Source organism: Tupaia chinensis, unplaced genomic scaffold, assembly GCF_000334495.1.
Source record: "Tupaia chinensis unplaced genomic scaffold, TupChi_1.0 Scaffold000492_1, whole genome shotgun sequence".
Lineage (NCBI taxonomy): Eukaryota > Metazoa > Chordata > Mammalia > Scandentia > Tupaiidae > Tupaia > Tupaia belangeri.
The window spans coordinates 1913645-1933931 of record NW_006160004.1 but is presented as its reverse complement, the minus strand read 5'-3'; the positions used below and the strand labels follow the sequence as shown (position 1 = coordinate 1933931).

Genomic DNA, 20287 nt, shown 5'->3' with positions numbered 1-20287 from the left:
GGATTTCGATTACTAAGTGTGGAGGAGTTTGGAGAGGCCCCACAAAGAGGTGTGTACTTATCCTTCCCCCTGGAGGGAGTCTGCTCATCAGAGGGGCCAGATTCAGCACTCAGTTTTTTCCAATTAAGCTCTGATTGCATACCTGAGCCTGCTGCCCCTGATGATAATCAAACCTCTCTCACTGTGGAGAGTGGCTCAAACACTTCAAGAGAAAACAGCAGTCAAGACCATGAAATTAATAGGTATTCCCCTCTGCTTTGACCAGATTATTGAACTTCTAGAAAAGACCACCCATATCAGAAGAGGAAATTTTGGGGGAAAAAAAGAAAAGGAAAAACAAGCATCACTTGACTCATGCCAAGACAAAAGTGGCTACTATTGCAGTAGTGGAGCCGGCAGCTGATGCAAACGTTGTCCTGATGGTAATTTTGGAAAACGTGCCTGCTTGAAGAGGCTGTCTACAGAGAGTTGATTTCCTTCCTAAGACCTAGTTGTCTGACTTCATGGAGAGCCTATTTTACATGGACATGAAGTGCTTTATAATTGCAGAACTGATGTTCTTCATTTCCTTTAAGACTATTCAAGGCTTTTGCTATTGCTGTTTTCTTTAAGGTGAATGTACAATAGGTCATTCAATTCATGGCAGAATTTCACCCAGTAGCTTAGCCACCAGTAGCCCCAAATTAAAGATATCTCAGCCAGGTTCGCAGGGACAATCCCTGACCCTCCATATGCTGGGCAAAATAACACACACACACCCCCAAAGAGTCCCATAATATAATCTCTAGAACTTGTGAATATGTTATATCATGAGGCAAATGGGAAGATGCAGGTGTGGCTAGTGATCTTGAGATGTAGGGATTATCTTGGATTATCTGAGTTGGCCCAATATTTTCTCAAGGATTGCTACAAGAGGAAGGCAAGGGGGTCAGAGACACAGAGAGATGTGATTAGAAATGTACACATGTTGCAATATACATTTTGTAAGCTGGGTAGCATGATTGAATATATAAAAGAAATAGAAATAAAAAGAAAAAAAAGGTGCTATCCTGCTGGCTTTGAAAAAGGGGAAGATGCCACAAGCCAAGATGTGCAGATGGCTTCCAAAAACTAGAAAAATCGAAGAAATGAATTCTTCCCTAGAAGTTTGAGAAGAAACACAGCCCCACTGACACCTTGATTTTAAGACTACTGGCCACCCAAAATTAAAACATACTAAATGCATGTTGTTTTAAGCTACCATATTCATGATAATTTGGCACAACAGCAATTTGAAACTAACACACTTGAGGAACAGTGAAAGGAGGCTTTTCAATGCTCAGGAGCATTAGCTTCTCCCTTCAGATGGGTTGTCAACACCATTTAGAATTTAAGAAATGTTCTTCCTCCCACCCACCAGCAAAGTTGATTATACCTCCCCAGACTTTCAGTTTTTTCATCTCAAATAGTACAAAGGAGTTTTTGAAAAGTCTGTGGAAAGAATTAATTTAAAAGGTGAAAATAGAGAATAAACCGCGTTTCTCAACATAAGCTCCATCAAGCCCAGGAGACTTTCATAAGTGATGACACCAGCCTTGGAATGCATCCTAAAGAAGTAAGGGTTCTGGGACTTAAACCATGTTAGTGTAATTTTTTAAAAGATTAACTGAAGAAAAATGAGTACCCTGTAAAGATTTTTTTAAGATCAAAAAACAAAAAGAAGTCAGAAGGAATCAAATTAGTAAGGCTAGTGTTTTCTGGTTGAAACTGTCTTAGGATTGCCCTTTTGATGAGAAGAATGACAAGAATATTGTCAGGGTAGAAAAGGACTCTCAGATGAAGTTGTCCCAGGTATTTTCCTGCTAAAGTTTTGGCTTTCTCAAAACATTCTTAAAATAAGCAGATGTTCTCATTCTTTGGCTCTCCAGAAAGTCAACAAGCAAAATGTTTTGAGCAACCCCCAAACTGTGTCCATGACCTTTGCTCTTGACTGGCCCCCTTTTTCTTTGACTGGACCGTTTCCACCTCTGGGTAGCATTGCTTTGATTGTCCTTTGCCTTCAGTATTATACTGGCAAAGTCTTGTGTCATCTCCTGTTACAGTTCTTCAAACGCTTCGGGATCTTGACCCCACTTGTTTAAAATTTCTATCGAAAACTACCAGGTCTGCTGCTGCTCTGGTGCAAGAGTTCTGGCACCCATCGAGCAGAAAGTTTGCTCAACTTTCATTTTTCAGTCAGAATTATAGAAACTGAATCCATTGAAATGTCTGTGGTGTTGGGTGTGGTTTCTGCTGTTAGTCCTTGGTCCTTATCAATTAGTGCAAGAACAAGATTGATTTTTTTCCTCACATGTTGAGGCAGATGGTCTGCTATCGTAGGCCATTTTCAACATCATCTTGTCTCTTCTTAAAATGAGTTATCCATTTGTAAATACTGATGTCTTTGGGCATTGTCTCCCACAAACTTTTCATATAGTATCAATAACCTCACTATCCTTCCATCCATGCTGTACCATAAATTTGTTTGTTCTTGCCCTAATTCTAGCAGAATTTTGCTCTAGTAAGAATGCTTTCCAAATCGATGTCTTATCCTTCTTAGCACCTCAAACTAGATTTTTTTCAGTGATGCTGTAACAAGTTAGCATGAGTTTATTTTGATGCAAAATAATTTTGAAAGCCATGCACAGTTTTTCCATTATACACACTTTCCACAAGCTTTTGGGAGCTCCCTCATGTATGTTTAAATTGAGATTAGTTTCATCAGGTTCATGTTCCATTTCTGGCAAAGGTACAACTAAATAAAAACTAAATTTGAGGATAACGTTTAAGCTTCTAACAGACCATATTCCAGAAATCTCACATAAGTCTAATTTGGGAAAATATTTGGCCCTACTTCCCAAATGTCTGTGCAAATCAGAAACAAAATTTGAAGAGTACACATGCTATTATCAGGAGGACATGCATTTTTTCTAACAAAAAGCTACTAAAGTAAAAAACAGTTTTCTTTTTCAAAAAGTCAAATTCTGTAATATGCTTTTTGTTAAAGTGAGACTAGAGAGAACAATCAGGACTAGACATGAGGGGAAAAAAAATCATCTTTTCCAACTCAAGAAGCTCTGTAGACATGAGTCCTTTTTCCCTCATCATCTGATTTGTCAGTATTCCCAGGACTTTGATAATATTAGAGTATATCATAAGGAAAAGGTGCTAAAATTGATGTGCAAACAAGAATGCTTTACATACAGACCCCAAAGTAGCTTGACTGGTATATTGTTATTTCTATCCCCAGACTTCCTTGTATTTGACACTCGAAGTTGGGTTAAAGGGAGTTAGCCAGCAGTGGGTTGACCATCACCACCTTCTCCTGCCACACGCAGCAGACATCACCAATTGATCATGGCTCCCTTTCTGCTCAGCCTGAGTGTAGTCTCAATTCTCGATACAGTCACTAACAATCAAGACTGGATCTGCGCTCTGTAGGAAACCCATTTGCCAAGCCTGAGATGAAACAGCCTATCTGTGGAGATCTCCTGCTAACATAAAAATAGTCAAGGGGAATAATTGGCCTCTGTGGCCTTTAGCACAATACTAATTCCAATAAGGCACCATCAATCCTTTAAAAAGATGTGGTGAAGAGAACCTGAGATGGATGAAGGTGAGAGGACAGACCTGCTTCATGATACTTTCAATGTCTATATGCTAACTGGAGGTTCCTGGACAGCCCAAGCAGGGTGAGATCCAGAAAGAAAAAGGAGGCAGGGCAGAGCACTGGCAGGAAGGGGTGGAAGAGGTGCTTCCCAGCCTGCAATGTGACCCAGTGCAGCCTCCCTTCTAAAGCTGGAATGCAAGGAGTCTCCTGTGTACTAATCAAACCCATCCTCTTCTTCCCCACAGAGACTTCACAAGGCACCCTGTTCTAAGGACCTATGCATTATTTTGGTTGCTATGGAAACCTCTGACCTCACCTAGGAAAATCCTCATGGTTTCAGTGAGTTAAACTATGTAACTGCCACCTATCAGTTAGGAAGGTGCAACAGCATCTGGTGTCTAAAGACTGCTGACGTCATTATTTTCCATTAAGGCTTGTATCCCATTACTTGGTGGGAATGGTGCACAGATTTGGGCTAAGGGGTAGAGTCACATTAGCAGCACTTCATTTAGAGGAAAGCTCCTGATTGCCAGCTTTCTGGACTGTAAATATCAATACAGTCTGATGGGAACCTTTATCTGGCCCCACCTTCAGGGCCCAAAGGACAAAAGCCAGCCAGGGAACAGGTAGTTAGATCTGGAGACACGAGAAAGGGTAATCAAAACACCTGCCTGAAAAAGCAGACTCCACCCACCACATGCACTTACACTAAAATATCTTTTTTTTTCCTCCACTCATCATCTGAATATTTAAAGTCAAAGCAGAATTTCATGCTGTACCATTCATTAAATTATAGTAATATTATCTAATTAATTTCTCTCTTAAAAAATAAAGAAGAGCAAACTAAGGAATGGATTAAAGTTAATTGTAGAATGTCTTTAAATGATTGCAGATATCGATGATGCTGTAGAGCAACATTCAAGCGAAAAAGTAAGGAAAAGGCAGCTTATGAAAAACTATAATACAGTCCAATTTTTGGTGATTTGTGTGTGCACATTCAGAAACTGAAAATTTTATATGCAAGATTGCTTGAAGGAGGAAATGAGCTTCATTATTTTATTTATTTGTCTTTATTTTCTGATTTTTTTTCTGTTAAAATGCACCACTTTTTAGAAAGGAAAAAATAAGTTCTTTATGTTCTAAAAGTGAATAAATCTAATAGGCCTGTTTACAATAAAAAGCCTGTTACACTGTAATAATAGACAGAAGCAAAGTTGCTGCAATTGACTTTGGCTTCCCTTTATTGTACTAATATTCACTGAAAAAATGAGAGAAATGTATGCAGAGCAAACTCGGGGAGGGAGGTGTCTTCACACCCCAGCTGGGTAACTGCCATACATCGCCATCGCTGTCGTCATCAGAACCATGACCTCGGTGCCAACCCTGATGAGTGTTTTGGTGACAGGCACCCAGCGAGCCTTCTGCTGGTGCTACCACAGGCAGGGCAGCCCTTTGGCTAAGCCTCATGCACTGGGGCCATTCCATTGGGAAAGGTAGGCTTTCCCAGAAACTAGTAAGAATATGTGTATTTTGCCAAACACGCTTTGAGGAATGGTTATAACGTCTCCCTATTTTTTTCTGACATTCTTTGCTGATAGAAGGGGGAGGAAAGAGAAATATGAGAACTATAATTTTGCATAAATCATCATTCTCTGAGCAGTGAGGCACAGACACATGTCCTCAGCCCAGTGACTAGGAAATAGCTATGACACTGTAGGGAGCTGGAATGAAATTGGGGACATTTTAAGGAAGGATTTGGGGCCCAGTTGATAGCATAATGGTTACGTTGCTGGACTCTCACATAGTCAACTGTGGTTTGAGTCCTAGACCCAACAGCTTAAAACTCATGCCAGACAAGTGTGCGTGCGTGCCCAAAATCCCAAGAGGAGACTGAAGGAGAAGGGATTACAGCATGGACATTTCCCCTGGGGGGTGATTTCTCGCTTTCTCTCTCTCTGTCTCTCTGTTGAGCACACATACCCTATAACAAAAATCTCTCCTTAAAAAAAAAAAAAAAAAAAAAAAAGGAGGGATCTGAATATTGGGGAAATTATCTGAGCATTTTGCTTGGCATAATATGCATAATATACAGTATTTGCATCTCTGGAAACCTTGTATGGGATCTCAGCATTTGGGGAGCTGAAGCCTTTATTTACAAGTTTGTCTCATGCTATGTTCCAACACATGTGATACAAGGAGAGTATTTGCTGTGGTTTGAGTCCTGGGCAGCAGGACGATGAGCCACCAATAGTGAGTTAACTAGATGTCCCTTTGGGCATGCCCCTCTACACTGCCGGGCTAGGGAGTTGTTGGGATGCCAGTCAGAGCCCATGAGCAATGGGACATGGTGCTGAGGAGCCAAGCAGGTTGCTGGCAAGGGCAGCCAAGGAGAGATGCAGTTTTCAGGCATGCACAGAAGAGAGCGATGGGACACATCCGTGTTTGGATTCAGACATTTAGTCAATGGCAACAATGCTCCAGGGGGAAAAAAAAAAATGAAGCTTCAGAATGAGAAGAGAAATAAGTCTAGGAGAAATACACTGTCTATTAAGAATACTTGTGTTATGTACATGCATTTTAATGTACTTCTGAAATGCTTGGTTTTATAATGAACATGTATAATAAAAATTAATAGAAAAACACATATTTAGATTCATGTTGGAGGCTAACATGCTAAAAACTGGGAGCCTTCTATCTAATAAGGGTGCAGTCCACACTCTGCACCTACCCCAGCTTCTTAGATCCTCTCCTCAGTACAACCCTTCTCCTTTCCTCACCTGCACAAGGAGTGGCCTCTGTTCCAGGTTCCCAAGGCTCACCTTTCCACCTGTGTGAAATGCTCACCAGATTGGTCCAGTTCCATTTTAGGCTGTCAGAGGAAAGGGCAATTTCCGCACTAGTGAGGAAAAGACTCCCCTTCCTTTTGGAGGTCGGATGAGTGTTACTTCATTCTCACCTGCCCTGTGGCCTGCCAACTTCCCCATGCTCCTGCCATTGCCTCCTGCAGGGGGAAGGTAAACAGACTGAGCCCAGTCGGCAGTGCATGATCTGGATGGATGAACTTAGAGATGTCCGTTTTTACACCATGTAGAAGACAGAAACGGTGGGCATGATGTTTAATGCTACGTGTCTGGAATTATGTGTACGAAATATGAGATTGGCAAATGCCAGTCTCAGATACCAAGAAAGAACATTGAATAATGTGGATAAGTAGAATAGAGACGCAGTAAGATCCAGTGACCTCCTCCACATATTACCGCACTGTGGGATACAGTCAATACCCTGGATAATCATCTCCTTGGTTTGCATTTTGATTGTGATATTTCCCGAAGAGGAAACCTGACCAACTTGGATAATTATGCATTGTGCCAGGGAACGCTCTGGATCTAGAGTCAAATGCAGGTGTTAGGTGCTTCTCTGTCTGCAGGACTCCCTTCCACATGTGGCACTAGCTCTACACTGTGAAACCTGGGGCCATCACCACACAGGTGGTCAGGGAATGCAGCTCTGATGAGAACAAAGCCACAGTAAGAAAACTGCATGGGTGGGAAACAGTTCAAATGGAAAAGAAAGAAGCAGACAAAGCCAAACCAGTGCCTAAAGAAATAGCCATTTCAAAGAGACACAATCAGAGGATGAGGAGAAGAAAAATATCCCAAACAGAAGCCTGTTCAACAATCCCTAACAAGAACTACAATGTCAGGAAGAAATAGAGACATCTCTGCAGAGCTTTGTAACTGTGAGTGCATGTGTAATACCACAGCTCATGTGTGATCTTCCCCGGTACACCATGAAGACACCCATGAACATGCAATAATCAAAACACACTTATGTATTTATTCTGGAATGGCAATGGGACTAACTGGGAAGTAAGAGGTTGTTTTAAAAATCCCTGTTTTACTTGTAATCCTTTCCAGTTAAAATGATCTAGGATAGTTTCAATTTAGTGAATCTGTTTTCCAGGTGGATTTGTGTTCATGTAGAGAGTGTCTTAATTGTTTAATAGAGACTTATAACTAGGCTTTGAGCCTTTTCTATTGGTCAATTCTATTCAAGGAGAGATAAGGGCTAACTTCATAAAAGCATTTTAAATTTTTTGCCCTCTTTCCTCTCATTATTATGGGTTGTAGGAAAAGTCATGATGCATTTTTGTATAGAAAAACAAAAATATGCCACGCTTTTCCTACAGCCTAATTGTTATGGCATATGCTTCATTCTTTTATACATTGCCTTTATGGTTTTAATAATTTATGTCTTATTTGACCGACTGGCATGGGCTATTGGGGTACACAAGTCCACCACCAGTGCTGGATTCAGGACTGCAAGATGTCCAGGTTCTTGTCCCGTGTTCATTAAGAATTAGAGATGTGGAAAAACAAAGAAGTAGTAAAACAGAGTTTACTAAGAAAGAGAGAAGGAAGAACAGAACTCTCAACTGTGGAAGAGTCCTAAAAATGAATTGCTGAAGAGGAGCCGAGGCAAAGGAGTTTTATTAGCAGTCTGAGCAGTGGGCTTGCTCTCTGATAAGGAAGTAGGCTTCAGAAAATATTTACATGGTGGTCTGGGTGATTTATTACCCCATTCTCTGTGGTCTCATCTAAACTTTTTGTTGCAATATAGTTAGCAAATAGAACCGTTGCCCTTGGCTATATAGCTGTTTGAGCCCTAAAGTAGCCAGCTCTTTGTTAAAACTTAGTAAATGTGACTATATCTTGGGTAAAGTTTATTGGGTCTCTATTTGGGGCCTCATATCATAACTACATGTCCCAAGCCTATCTCCTACCTCACAGCTATGGGAAATAGCCATACCTGTCTTTCTAAAATGTGCATAGAAATGCCCCTCCCAACACTTCACTTCTCCTATCTTCCTCCTTCCAATGTCTTTCACAAACCTTTGCTTTTCATTGCAAGGTCTGCAGTGTACCCATTTATCTTGTAACCATACTTTTGGTTGGTCTTGAGGCTGATTCTGAAGGAAACCAAAATACTTCTTCCTAAAATACTGAAAACTGTTAAGCTGAAGAAGGTTAAAATGTAGCAAAGACTTTCTCTCCTGTCCCCACTTTTCTAAAGGCAGAACAGAAATTTCCTTTTTCCTGAAAACTACCCACTCAGAGATGGTCCCAACAGAAGCCAGAGGAATCTGGGGACAAATTTCAAACCTTCTCACAGTCTTCTCACCACTGTAGCCAGGGACTCTTGGACCTTTGTACTGTCACTTCAATGTGTATTGCTCTTTGCTGGGTAAGCTCTTTAAGCCAGGACCCTAAGGCACCACTTTGAGACATGCTTTTCAAACTGAGGTGTCTTCTATGTGATGACCACATATGAAACTAAATTAATTTTTTTGAGAGGTTTTCGCTATAGGGCGCATGCGCTCGCCAGAAAGACAGAGAGAGACAGAGATAGAAAGCGAGAAATCACTCCCCAGGGGGATGGCCATGCTGCAATCCCTTCTCCACCATCCTCCTCCCGGGATCTTGGGCACGCACACACACACACACCCAGCATGAGTTTAAGCCGCCGGGTCTGGGACTCAAACTGCGTTGACTACGTGGGAGTCCGAGCTGCCGGGTCTGGGACTCGAACTGTGTTGACTACGTGGGAGTCCGGCGACGCAGCCATTATGCCAACTGCTGGTCCCAAAACTAAATTAATTAATTTTTTTCTTGCTTAGCTGTCTTATTGACAAAAATCTGTCTCATATAAGAATTTATGAGGGTTGAGAAAAAAATGAAAACTTTTCTCTGCTTTTATTCTAAAAATAAAAATCCATAATAATATCAAAAACTTTAAAAATGATTAAATTTTTTGCATGGATTTGTTTTTTTCTTTTTGAAGTAATAGTCTATCATCTATTTGTCTGTCTTATAATGCTTGCCTTCAATCAATTCTTGTCATCATCTAATATTTCAAGGATATTTCCAAATGAACACACTTTTTTACTGTTTGTTTTTCTCCTTTCTCAGCTTTATGTCCTTGTGCTCTAGGTTAATTCTTCTCTAGTTTGTTTTAGAGTTATCATCCTGGATAAGATCCTGTCTTACTGGACATAAATCTCCCTCTTGTTTTGCTCCCTTGTTTTGCATAAAAACATCCTCAAATAGCTTTGTCTCAGAGGTTGCTATGGAAATAAAACTTCTAGGTACTTGCATAATCTGTCTTCACACCCAGCTGATAATTTTATTGTGTATACAATTCTAGCCTACAAATCACTTACCTTAGAACATGGACATCCCTTGTTTGTTTTTTTTTTTTTTAAAGAGATTTGCTATAGGGCTCATGTGCTCACTGGAGAGACAGAGAGACAGAAAGCAAGAAATCACCCACCCGGGGAGATGGCCATGCTGCAATCCCTTCTCCTCCATTCCCCTCTCAGGATTTTGGACATGCGTACACATGCACCCAACATGAGTTTTAAGCCACCAGGTATGGGAATTGAACCATAGTTGACTACATGGGAGTCCAGTGACATACCATTACACCATCTACTGGTCCCTAGACATCCCTTTTTATAGTGTAATATTAAATGTTTCTGGTAAGAATTCTGCAGCTGTGGCCAGCAGGTGGTGTGGTGCTTAAGGACTGGACTCCCACATGGCCAACCAAAGTTTGAGTTCTGGACCTGGAGGCTTGCTTTCTTACTTTCCCTCTTCCTCTCTCTGCCTGTCTGTCTCTGATGAGTGCACATGCCCTATAGAAAATTTAAGAAATAATAAGAAGAACAAATAAAATTAAATAATAGTTATTTTTTAAAAAAATTATTCTATAGCCAGTCTGACTCTGATCCTTTGTAGGTAAATAGTTCTTTTTCTGTAGACACTTTCTGAATCTTATTAAATGTCAATACTTTGAACCTTTGTAATCTTTCAATGTAGTGTTTCTCATGCCAAGATCAAAGGATTACTTCAATGCAAGAACATGTGACTTTTTCAGCTCTTCGAAATGATCTAACATTCCTTCACAACTAGATTTCCTAACATTTGCTCTCTCTTGGGCGATACTGTTAATTGTGTGTTTACCCTTTAACTGAATCCTCATCTCTTAGGTACATGCACATATTCTGCTTTTTTATTTTGGTTTTGTTCTTGTTCCACTTGATAAGAAATTTCTTTGACTTTCATTGTCTAACCTGTTGAATTTTGTAGTTTGAAATTATTCTTTTTTCTTTCTAAGAGACCAATTTGTCCTCTGATAGTTTTTTTAAATGAATATTCTGTTTATGCATTTTGGATTTTATACCTTCTGAAATCTCTCTGGAAACATCATTTAGAATTTCTTTTTAAAGTGCACTTTTATTCCTGGATCTATTTGTTTCTTCTTGTCTCGTTTTTTTCTACTCGTTTATCTTGGTCTTTCTCCTCTATACTGCACACACTCCTCAAAAGACCATGACACCTACTTGTCAATTCTTAGTTAGAAATGCAGCAACTACAAGGCTGTGAGCTCCATGTCTAAAAGTAAAAGCACCACGTTCAGGAGGTTTCAGCCCAATATGAGCAGAAAGAAACCCGCCAGGCATCTGGGGCCCTCGAATGCACAGTTTGGGGCACCAGCCCTTGCTAACTGCCCAGCCACTCTTCAGGAAATTGGTTTCTCCGGTGAAGAATTCTTTGCTCTTTGGCCTGAAGAGTAAACACTTGGCTATTGGCTGTTCTTCACTCAAAGGGGGAGAAGAGATTTGCTAGGGCACAAATTTTGTTGAATCCCCTTACTTCTCACTCCCACCTTCAAAGCAGTTTCTGAATTCAGATCCTTCGTGGGATTCCAGGGGGCATGCACAGGTGTGGAGCTGGGGCTCTCTTCATTCCACTTCCTCTGAGGCATCCTTCCCCTGGTATCTCAGTTACCATTAAACCTTCCACTTTCATCTTCAGGAAATGGATATAAAGTTGCCATTCATTGGAGATTCCCCTACGATTCTCTTTTATTATTATTATTATTATTCATTTATTTTTAAAAATTTTATATACATTCGATCACATTGTTTATCTTCATGATTGTAAGCGAGCATCCTTATTGCCTTACTCTCTTTGTAATAAGATCTCAAAAGGAAGAGAAAGACAAAACAGGTAAAAAGGTGCTCAGTCTCTCATCTTGAAGTGAAAGCTACTCTTCAGGGAATCAACTCATCCCAAAAGAATAAAGTTTAGTTAATTATTTTAAAATATCAACCAAAAGTTTTAAAAAATGTAATTCAACATCATTTTCTTGGATACCCCCACACTGACTAGAGAATTTACAAAATAGAATTTAGTCCTTGCCCCCAAAGAATTTACACCCTACTAGAAATAACAGACACTTATCAACATGCTCTAACTGTAGATTTCATTATATATTGGTTTTAAGAAATGACTAAATATATCTGAGTGCACCCAAATATGGCTTTGAGTGCAATATCTTAATTTGGTTGCCAACACTGCTAGGGGTAGCCTAGACCTAAGAGTGTTGTGTATATGTTATACAATACTGGCCTTTTCATTCAAGAGAAAATCTCAAAATTTCTCCATAGGAAACTGTCTTTTTATTTTGTTCTTTCACAAAAAAAAAAAAAAAACGCTGTAGGGCACATACACTCACCAGAGAGAGAGGAGAGAGAGAGGCAAAGAGAAAGCACCCCTCTAGGAGGGACGATCGAGCCACAATTTCTTTTATTTCATTTTCCTTTTGGGATTTTGGACGTGCATGCACACATGCCCAGCATGTTTTTCTAGTTCCTGGTTCCAGGACTTGAACTGCACAGCGAACCACATGAGATGGAGCTGCCTTAACTACCATGTTACCAGCTGGCTCTGGAACAGTCTCCACCGCCCTCCCCCCCACCTATATTTTCACAGGATTGGGAACCCTAGATATTGTAAAATGAAACTGGGGCAATGTCAGACTCTCCTACCTCTCCCCATGACTCAGCACAAGAAAAGCATCTTCAACAGATTCCTCTTGACTATTTGAAAGCTATGAATTTCTTTTGCTTTTCCAGTTTTTGTGACCTACCCCTCTGGCATGTTACCTTCTCTCTCCCTTTTCTCTCCTTGTACCAGTCAAAGAGTAGAAAGGGGTCTGTGAGGATTCTACTCTTGGTCCTCCATGGGAGTCTACTGGGCACATGTAGAAAACTGCTAGCTTTACCAGCAAGTCATACTTGTTCACATTCAGCTAAACCAGCTTTTGTTCCTACTAACCTATCACTTTTCCTGTTTTCTAACTTCCTCAAGCAAAGATAGGTGACCCATCTTAGGATGGCACATTTACAAATCATTTACTTCCCACCTTCTGCCACACACTTTCCAACACCCTCCAGTTAAGTAGGGACATGTGACTGATCTTGGCAATTGGGTCATGAACAGAAGGCATGAGTCACTCCCAGACCAAAGCAATTAGCTGTTGGTGCAATACCATCCACCATCCCTTCCCTGACCCACTGACCTGGAATCATAAGATGCAGGTGACCTGGATCCCTGATTCTCCATTTGGAGGGGAGGTGCCCTAGGGAGCTGCTGCAATGGTGGCAGCAGAACTTACAAATAAGAAAACACATAACAATTCAATAAGGAAAAGATAAACAAGTTGATAGAAAAATGGTCAAGAGACTTGAGTGATCACTTCAATAAAAAAAGGAAGCCAAGTGGCTAATAAGCATATGGGAAGGTCGACAACTTCATTACTTATCAGAGACATGCACATTAAAGCCACAATGAGGTACTCACCTAAGTGGCTAACGTGAGTATTATCGACAACAGTAAGTGCTGTGAAGGCCATGTAATAACTGGAATTCTCACATCTTCCTTGTTAGAATATGAACCGGTGTAAACCCTTTGGGAAATTGTTTAGGAATTTCTACAGAAGCTAAATCTTCACATATCCCTAATCTTGCAATTCCATACATAGAAATTTGATCAGAAGGTATGGATATATATGTTCATTAAAAGCCATGTATAAAACTGTCATGCAAGAACTATGCATAATAGTAAAAAACAAGAAACAGTTGGTTTGGCCATCAACAGTAGAATGGGTAAATACTTCGTGATATATCAATGCACTGAAATAGTATACAGCAATGAAAATGAATAAACTAGTCTACCCCAACACAGATGAGTCTCATAAACATTGTTGAGCAGAAGAACCATTCCTTTTATTCACAAATAATAATAATAATAATTTACTGGGACCCACAGGTGGAGTAATGGCTATATCGCTGTACTCACACAGAGTCCACCATGGTTTGAGTCCCAGACCCAAGAGCTTAAAACTCACATTGGGTGTACATGTGTGCATGCACAAAATCCCAAGAGGAGAACAGAGGAGAGGAGATTGCAACATGGCCATCATCCCTGGTGGTGGGGGGTAGGTGATTTCTCACTTTCTGTCTCTCAGTCTGGCAAGTGCACATGCCCTATAGCAAAAAACCTCTCTTAAAAATTATTTATTTAAATTTATTTGCTATTATTACTTTTTAATTTTCTATAGGGTATGTGCACTCACCAGATAAGACAGACAGATAGGCAGACACACACACACACACACACACACACACACACACACACAGACCAAGAGAGAGGGAAAGTGAGAAAGCAAGCTGCTGGGTCCAGGACTTGAACTGTAGCTGGCCATGTGGGAGTCCAGTGCCTTAATAACCATGCCACCTCTTGGTCCCAGAAGAAGCCATTCTTACGGGAATCTCATTGTGATGTTTTCTTTTGTGAAAGGTGTTATTTTATTTATAAAGACAAGAGGTTTCAATAATTTATAATGATTGGGGTAATGATTTGGGAGAGACCATTAGTAAGGACTTTGGTATGAAAAGTATTTCTTAATCTGAAATAGTAGTTTCTCACCTTCATGTGCCAATCACAGTGATTTGTAAATGACAGACCCTGAACCAACATAATGGGCCATTGAATATTGTGAAAAGTGATTTCCTAGATATTGTAAACAGGGGAAATTTTTCCTTTTTCTTGAATATTTGGTGACATCTTGCCAAAAACTTCAGCTAATCTGTGTTTGCATGTGGGTGAAGTCTCTTCCCAGAAACAACTTAATAACTTACCTCCATTTCTCCTCTTCCAGCCCTTGTTGCAAATGCTCTTTGTAAAAATGCAGCCAACACAGTAAGGACAATGAGCTGGGTAGGTCCTATCAGACCAATAGGATGAGTGTTTCCTTATGCCTCCTGACAGGAATATGGATCTCACCCCTCCTGGACTTGTTGAACCACAGCAACCTCTCTGGGGTACTGCTTGCTCTGCTCAGAAAAGCTAGAGAGCCTTCCCGTCCATTCACAGGAAAGGAGAAGGTTACTCAGAGAATGAGCAGCTGTGATGGTTTCCCTGGGGGGTAGCATCTCAGGCCTGTGGAGAATTTTGCAGCTTTTCTTTATGCATTTTTAATCAATCCTAAGCTACTTACAAATATGTGCAATTACTTTCTGCACTTCGTTTTGTAATAAGGTTTAATGACTCTGCTACTATCCTCAGAGTGAGCATTAATAATCTGACTCCGTGATTTAAACTTTCATTTTGGCAAGGGAGGAGAGTATAAGCTGAGAGGAAGGTTTTTTTGAAATTTTTAGCTTTTCTTTTTTTTTTTTTAAGGAAATAGAGCTGGAATTATTTTAGTGCTCAAAATATCCTGATTTGCAGAATAAACATCTCCCTGTTTGCTACAACACCTGGTTACAATATAGGGGGAAAAAAGGCAACATGAGCTCTCTTTCTTAAAAGTGTCTTACTGATTGTCTTAAACGGAGAAGCAACTAGAGAGATCATTTAGCCCATCTGTAAGTATTTAGATGTGGAACTTCCTCCAAAGCCCTTGACAAAAAGAACCTCTCCCAACTCACAATCCTTTGGAGTACAGCCTCTTTTCACCATTCATAACAAATAATCATTAATACAGCTAATATGTATTGCTTGCTTGCTCTGTGCAGGCCACTGATCAAAACACCAGACATCCTTACAAAAAGCCCATGAGCACAATATTATTGCCTTCCCATCCAAAATGGAGAAACAGTAGTACACGTGAGGTTGCATGTCCTCTTTGGGAGCACGATGGAGTACAAGGCCTGCTTTAGTTGAGAAGTGACTCTGGGACACACAGCATCCTATGAATGTAGCTACAGATCTTAGAGCTTAGCTTTCTGCAGACAGCTGAGTTTCCACGTTTACCCCATGCTGGTGCTAGATTGACCCTTTTACCATGCAAGGACTGTGGCAGGAAAGGAGCATAATCGACTTGGCTCATCCTGACCCACCCCATGAAGAAGCTTCTCTCTGTCCAGGACTCTCAGAGGCCAGAGGATCTACCTGGAAAAGGGGGACATGGGCAAGAAATCTTAAGGCTGGATTGTCATTGAGTTGCTTTGTAACCAGGCAACCAATTCAGGGCTCATGTTCTTTATCTAGAAACTAAAGGCATGATGTAGACAGGCTTAAAGACCCCCTTATAGTGTTATAATATGGCATTTATCTAACAGTCATGCTCTGAGAGTCAACTCTGTGCTGGGAAAGGTGCTAAGGTCTTCCTGACCACAAAGAAACAGAAACATTTCTCAGTATGCAATGGTATCCCTGTAACAAAAGATTCAAACTCAGAGGTCCTTCGCATAGGTACCCTGAAGTAAGGCAGATTTCTGGGTTTCCTGTTATATAATAAAATGGCCAGAGTTGTTTCTCTTCCCATCAAGCATCCCAACTCTGGGAGGAAAACTTGGAGGCATTTTCTCAATGAAGGATCATATTAGCCATCAGATAATTATATAAAGAAATTGAAACAAGTAAAATCTGATTAGAGTTTACAAGCTGGTGACACATCAAAGACTTGTCCTCACTCTGTGGTATTGTTCATTTTTGAACCATCGCATATGATTTACAGTGCATTTAAAATCACTGCCATTATCAGAAATGACTCCTAAAACATGGTGAGAACTCTCCTTAGTTTCCTAAGTGAAAATGGCAGAACAAGACTCCTTCCAGAAGGGATCCTATGCGAAGAGCAGCCCCAGGAAGCTGGACAACTCGTGGCTTTACAAATAAGAATCATCTTCTAATTTTTTCTCTCCAGAAGTAAGGCAGAATTTGGATCTATTTGGCCATCATATTCTGAGTTGCCCACTTCAAATGTGAGGATGTATCTTTTCACTGTTTAGGTAGGGAACACTGGTATTGAACGCTGGAAAGGTGCTTGTAAAAAGGTATGTGTGGAAGTTGGATGAAATAGATGTGGCAAGATGTTGATTCTTCACATAGTAGTTGGAGAGGCAGCAGGTAGTGTGGAGAAACGATAGGGCCCAGGGAAGAGAAGAAAAAATGGATTGGGAGCAGGAATAAGAAGCCAAGCCAAATGCAGATGCCCCATGGGCATGCCTATGTCTGCTAGGGGTAGGTCGTGGAGATAAGAATTTTAGGGGAAGAGGTCTCCCCAGCTGCTAGGCAGGTCTGAGTGTGGTCAGGGAAAGATGAGATGGAAGTCATGGTGAACAATCCCACAAGTATGCCAGATTGCTATCCTGATTACTTCAACCTGAAATCACTTGAGGAATTGTAACTGCAGAAAAGAACATTTGATTGTCCTTTCCTACATGCAGCAAACCATAACGATTCCTCTAGGAGCTGTATCCTTTGGTATCAGGGCAAGGCATAGCCTTTATCACTAGATGACTTATAATTCAGTGAACCTTATTAAATAAACTCCCCAGTGGTGTGAGGGGACTTATCTTCCACTAGTTTCAAATGCTCAAACATTTCTCTTAATGTCTTCCCTAGAATTTATCACCGTAGTGTAGAGATCTCTACGTCCTGTCATTTCTTCATAAACGTATTGTTCTTTGTCTAAAAGGTGTAAAAAGACCTAGCTTTGGCCACTTCAACAGACTTCATGCTTTGCAGAGATCCCCATGGATGTATAAAACTATAACATTTATATGCTTATATGCTTTTGTCTTTTAAATCTGCCTTGTGTTAATTGATTCCTCAATTAGCATGAAGAGTGCACAGAAGAGCTAAGACAAGGGAAGGGGATTATTAGCCCTCCCCTACAGATGTCTCTGGACCAGAGAAAGGCAAAAGTTCATACCTCATCCCCTCAACAGCCTGCGCCTCCCAAATGTTACACTGGGAAGCTGAAGCTCAGGAGATACAGAAGAGAGTTGAGGAAAAACGAGAACAGTGCCTTGACTAAGACAGAAGTACAGGTGGTGAGGGACTGACGGGCAAAGTGGCCAGCTAAGCTGATGAGTCTATTTTCAGAAAGCTTGCTCTTCATAACACCCTACCAGAAAGACAGCCTCTCAGGCAACTATTCCTTGCTCTGTGTGCAATTGTCTACCAAATATACACTTTCCAGAAAACCCTTAAGGGGTTGGAGTTTCAATTACTATGATTAAAAGGAAACCATCTACTTAGAAAAGTAACTCATGCAGAACATTTACTCAGACCGTTTGGACACTAAATGTGTTCTAAGTGGTGGAAATAATACAGAATGCTTCTGCAAGAGGCTACTCCTGGACTCCTATAAAAGTATCCTTGGTAGAAATTCCAAAAATTACCAAGTCAAGAAAACTAATCTTCCCTTCCAAAAATTTGCACACTTCAGCCAATAGCATAGAATCATTCCAGAATTTTTCAGGATTTCTCTCATGCTAAAAAATTAGATGATTTTAAGGTATTTGTTTTTGTTTTGCAAAGAAAATAATGGCTTTACAAGGAAATGTATGGAAGGAAACTAAAATTTCTTGAATTTTCTTAGACTTTGGAACTCAGAAAGGTCTGCAACTAGCCCAAAGTATTATATAAGCAGAACAGAATCTGAATATCTGTAAATCTGGTATTGCTGTCTCCCCATAACACAATGATGTAGGAACTGTTACAACTCCACTTTTAGAAGTCAAGGAACTGGGGTTCAGTAGGTGGCAAAGTTATTAAGGTGCTGGACTTCCACATGGCCAACCACAGTTCAAGTCCACGACCTGGCTGCTTGCTTTCTCACTTTCCATCATTCTCTCTCTGTCTCTCTCTGGTGAGCACATGTGTCCTATTGCAAATCAAATATTAGTAATAAATAAAATGATAAATAAAATTTCTTATTTTTTCCTATGCAAAAATACATTATGACTTTTCCAACAACCCTATAAATAAATGTTTCAAAGAAAAGGAAGTCAGGGAACTGAGACAAGCAAAAGAAAACATTCAAAATCACATAGCTACTATGTGAGATGATCTGAAATCAATACTGGGCTTCTAAAGCAGCAAATAAGTTGAAAGTGAATGTTTTAAAAACACTATTTACAATAAAATTTTAAAAATCAAATGACTAGGAATAAAATTAGCAAAATCCATGCAAGCCCACTAGTGTGCAAGTTAAAATATGTTACTAAGAAACTAAAGAAAACTTAAATGTGAGGGGAAAATATGAAATGACCACACTAGGGAAAGCTAATTTTTTATTATTATACCTTTTCTCCCCAAACCAATCTGTCAAGTCAACACAATCCCAGTAAAAGTCCCAACAGAGATGCAGGGCCTGCAGTGCAAGGTGGAGTTACTGCAAGTCCTGAAGCGGGGGGCCTGCAGCAAGTAGGTCAGTGGCCACAGTGGCTTCTGTGGTCACCTACAGATTGTTTTCAGGACAAATGATGTGAACATTGTTACATTCGTGGGAGAAAATAAATATGGAAACAAATACTATGGAGATAAGAAGCAACGTTTGGCCATCACCGATGGGTTACATATACTACTGAAACAAATGACAAAAACACATTCTAGGATGTGGATGGAAGTATGGTGCCTCCTGAATGGTGATCCTCCAACAACAAAACCACCTACTGCTCGTAAATTCATCTGTGCAAACTGTAAATTCAACATGAGTGGACTCCATAACAATATGTACCTTATTCCACCACTAGAAATAAGATTCAGGAGTGAATCCTACCTTCAACACCTTACATGTATAGACCATGGAAAAGAGTTCAAACATGTCAACTATGGGTCTTTTTGTGGAATTGCCCTTTATTGCTTACCATTAACTTGATTAAAATTGTTTGACTAAAAAAACATAATTCCCAACAGATGTGTGTGTGTGTAGGTGAAAATTGACAAGATGAGTCTAAAATATGTATCAAAGTGCAAAAGACAGGCTAGTCAAGAGGACCTGAAAGAAGAACAAAGTCAGAGGACTTACACTATCAGATTTCAAGACTTCCTATGAAATTAATTAAGACATTTTGGAATGGGCTCAAAGCAAGACAAAAAGATCGATGGAATAGAATAGGGAGTCTAGACATTGACTCATACTTTTATAACCTCCTGATTTATAGCACAGGAACCAATAAAATTCAGTGAAGAAATGGTGAAAAAAAAAGTTACCAAAATAAATTGGATATCAAAGTAAGGGCTAAATAAACCTTGACCTCCTACCCCATGTTATATATAAACTCATTTGAGATAAACTGTGAAAGTTAAAACTGTAAAGGTTATAGAAGAAAACATATAAGATTTTATGACTTTACTGTAGGCAAAAATGTCTTTAATCTGACCCAAAGACACTGACTACAAAAGAAAATATTGATACATTTGATTTTAATTAAATGAAAACTTTTTGTTCATCAAAAATTTTATTTCAAGTATGAAAACACAGAGTAGCTGGAACTATTCACTAGGCATGTAT

The 20287-nt window shown here is 40.0% G+C and overlaps 1 pseudogene; it reads left to right on the top strand.

Annotated features, from left to right (window-relative positions):
* Window positions 1–19135: 19135 nt before the first annotated feature.
* LOC102499078 (NADH dehydrogenase [ubiquinone] 1 alpha subcomplex subunit 12 pseudogene) lies at window positions 19136–19665 on the top strand (annotated as a pseudogene).
* Window positions 19666–20287: the final 622 nt, after the last annotated feature.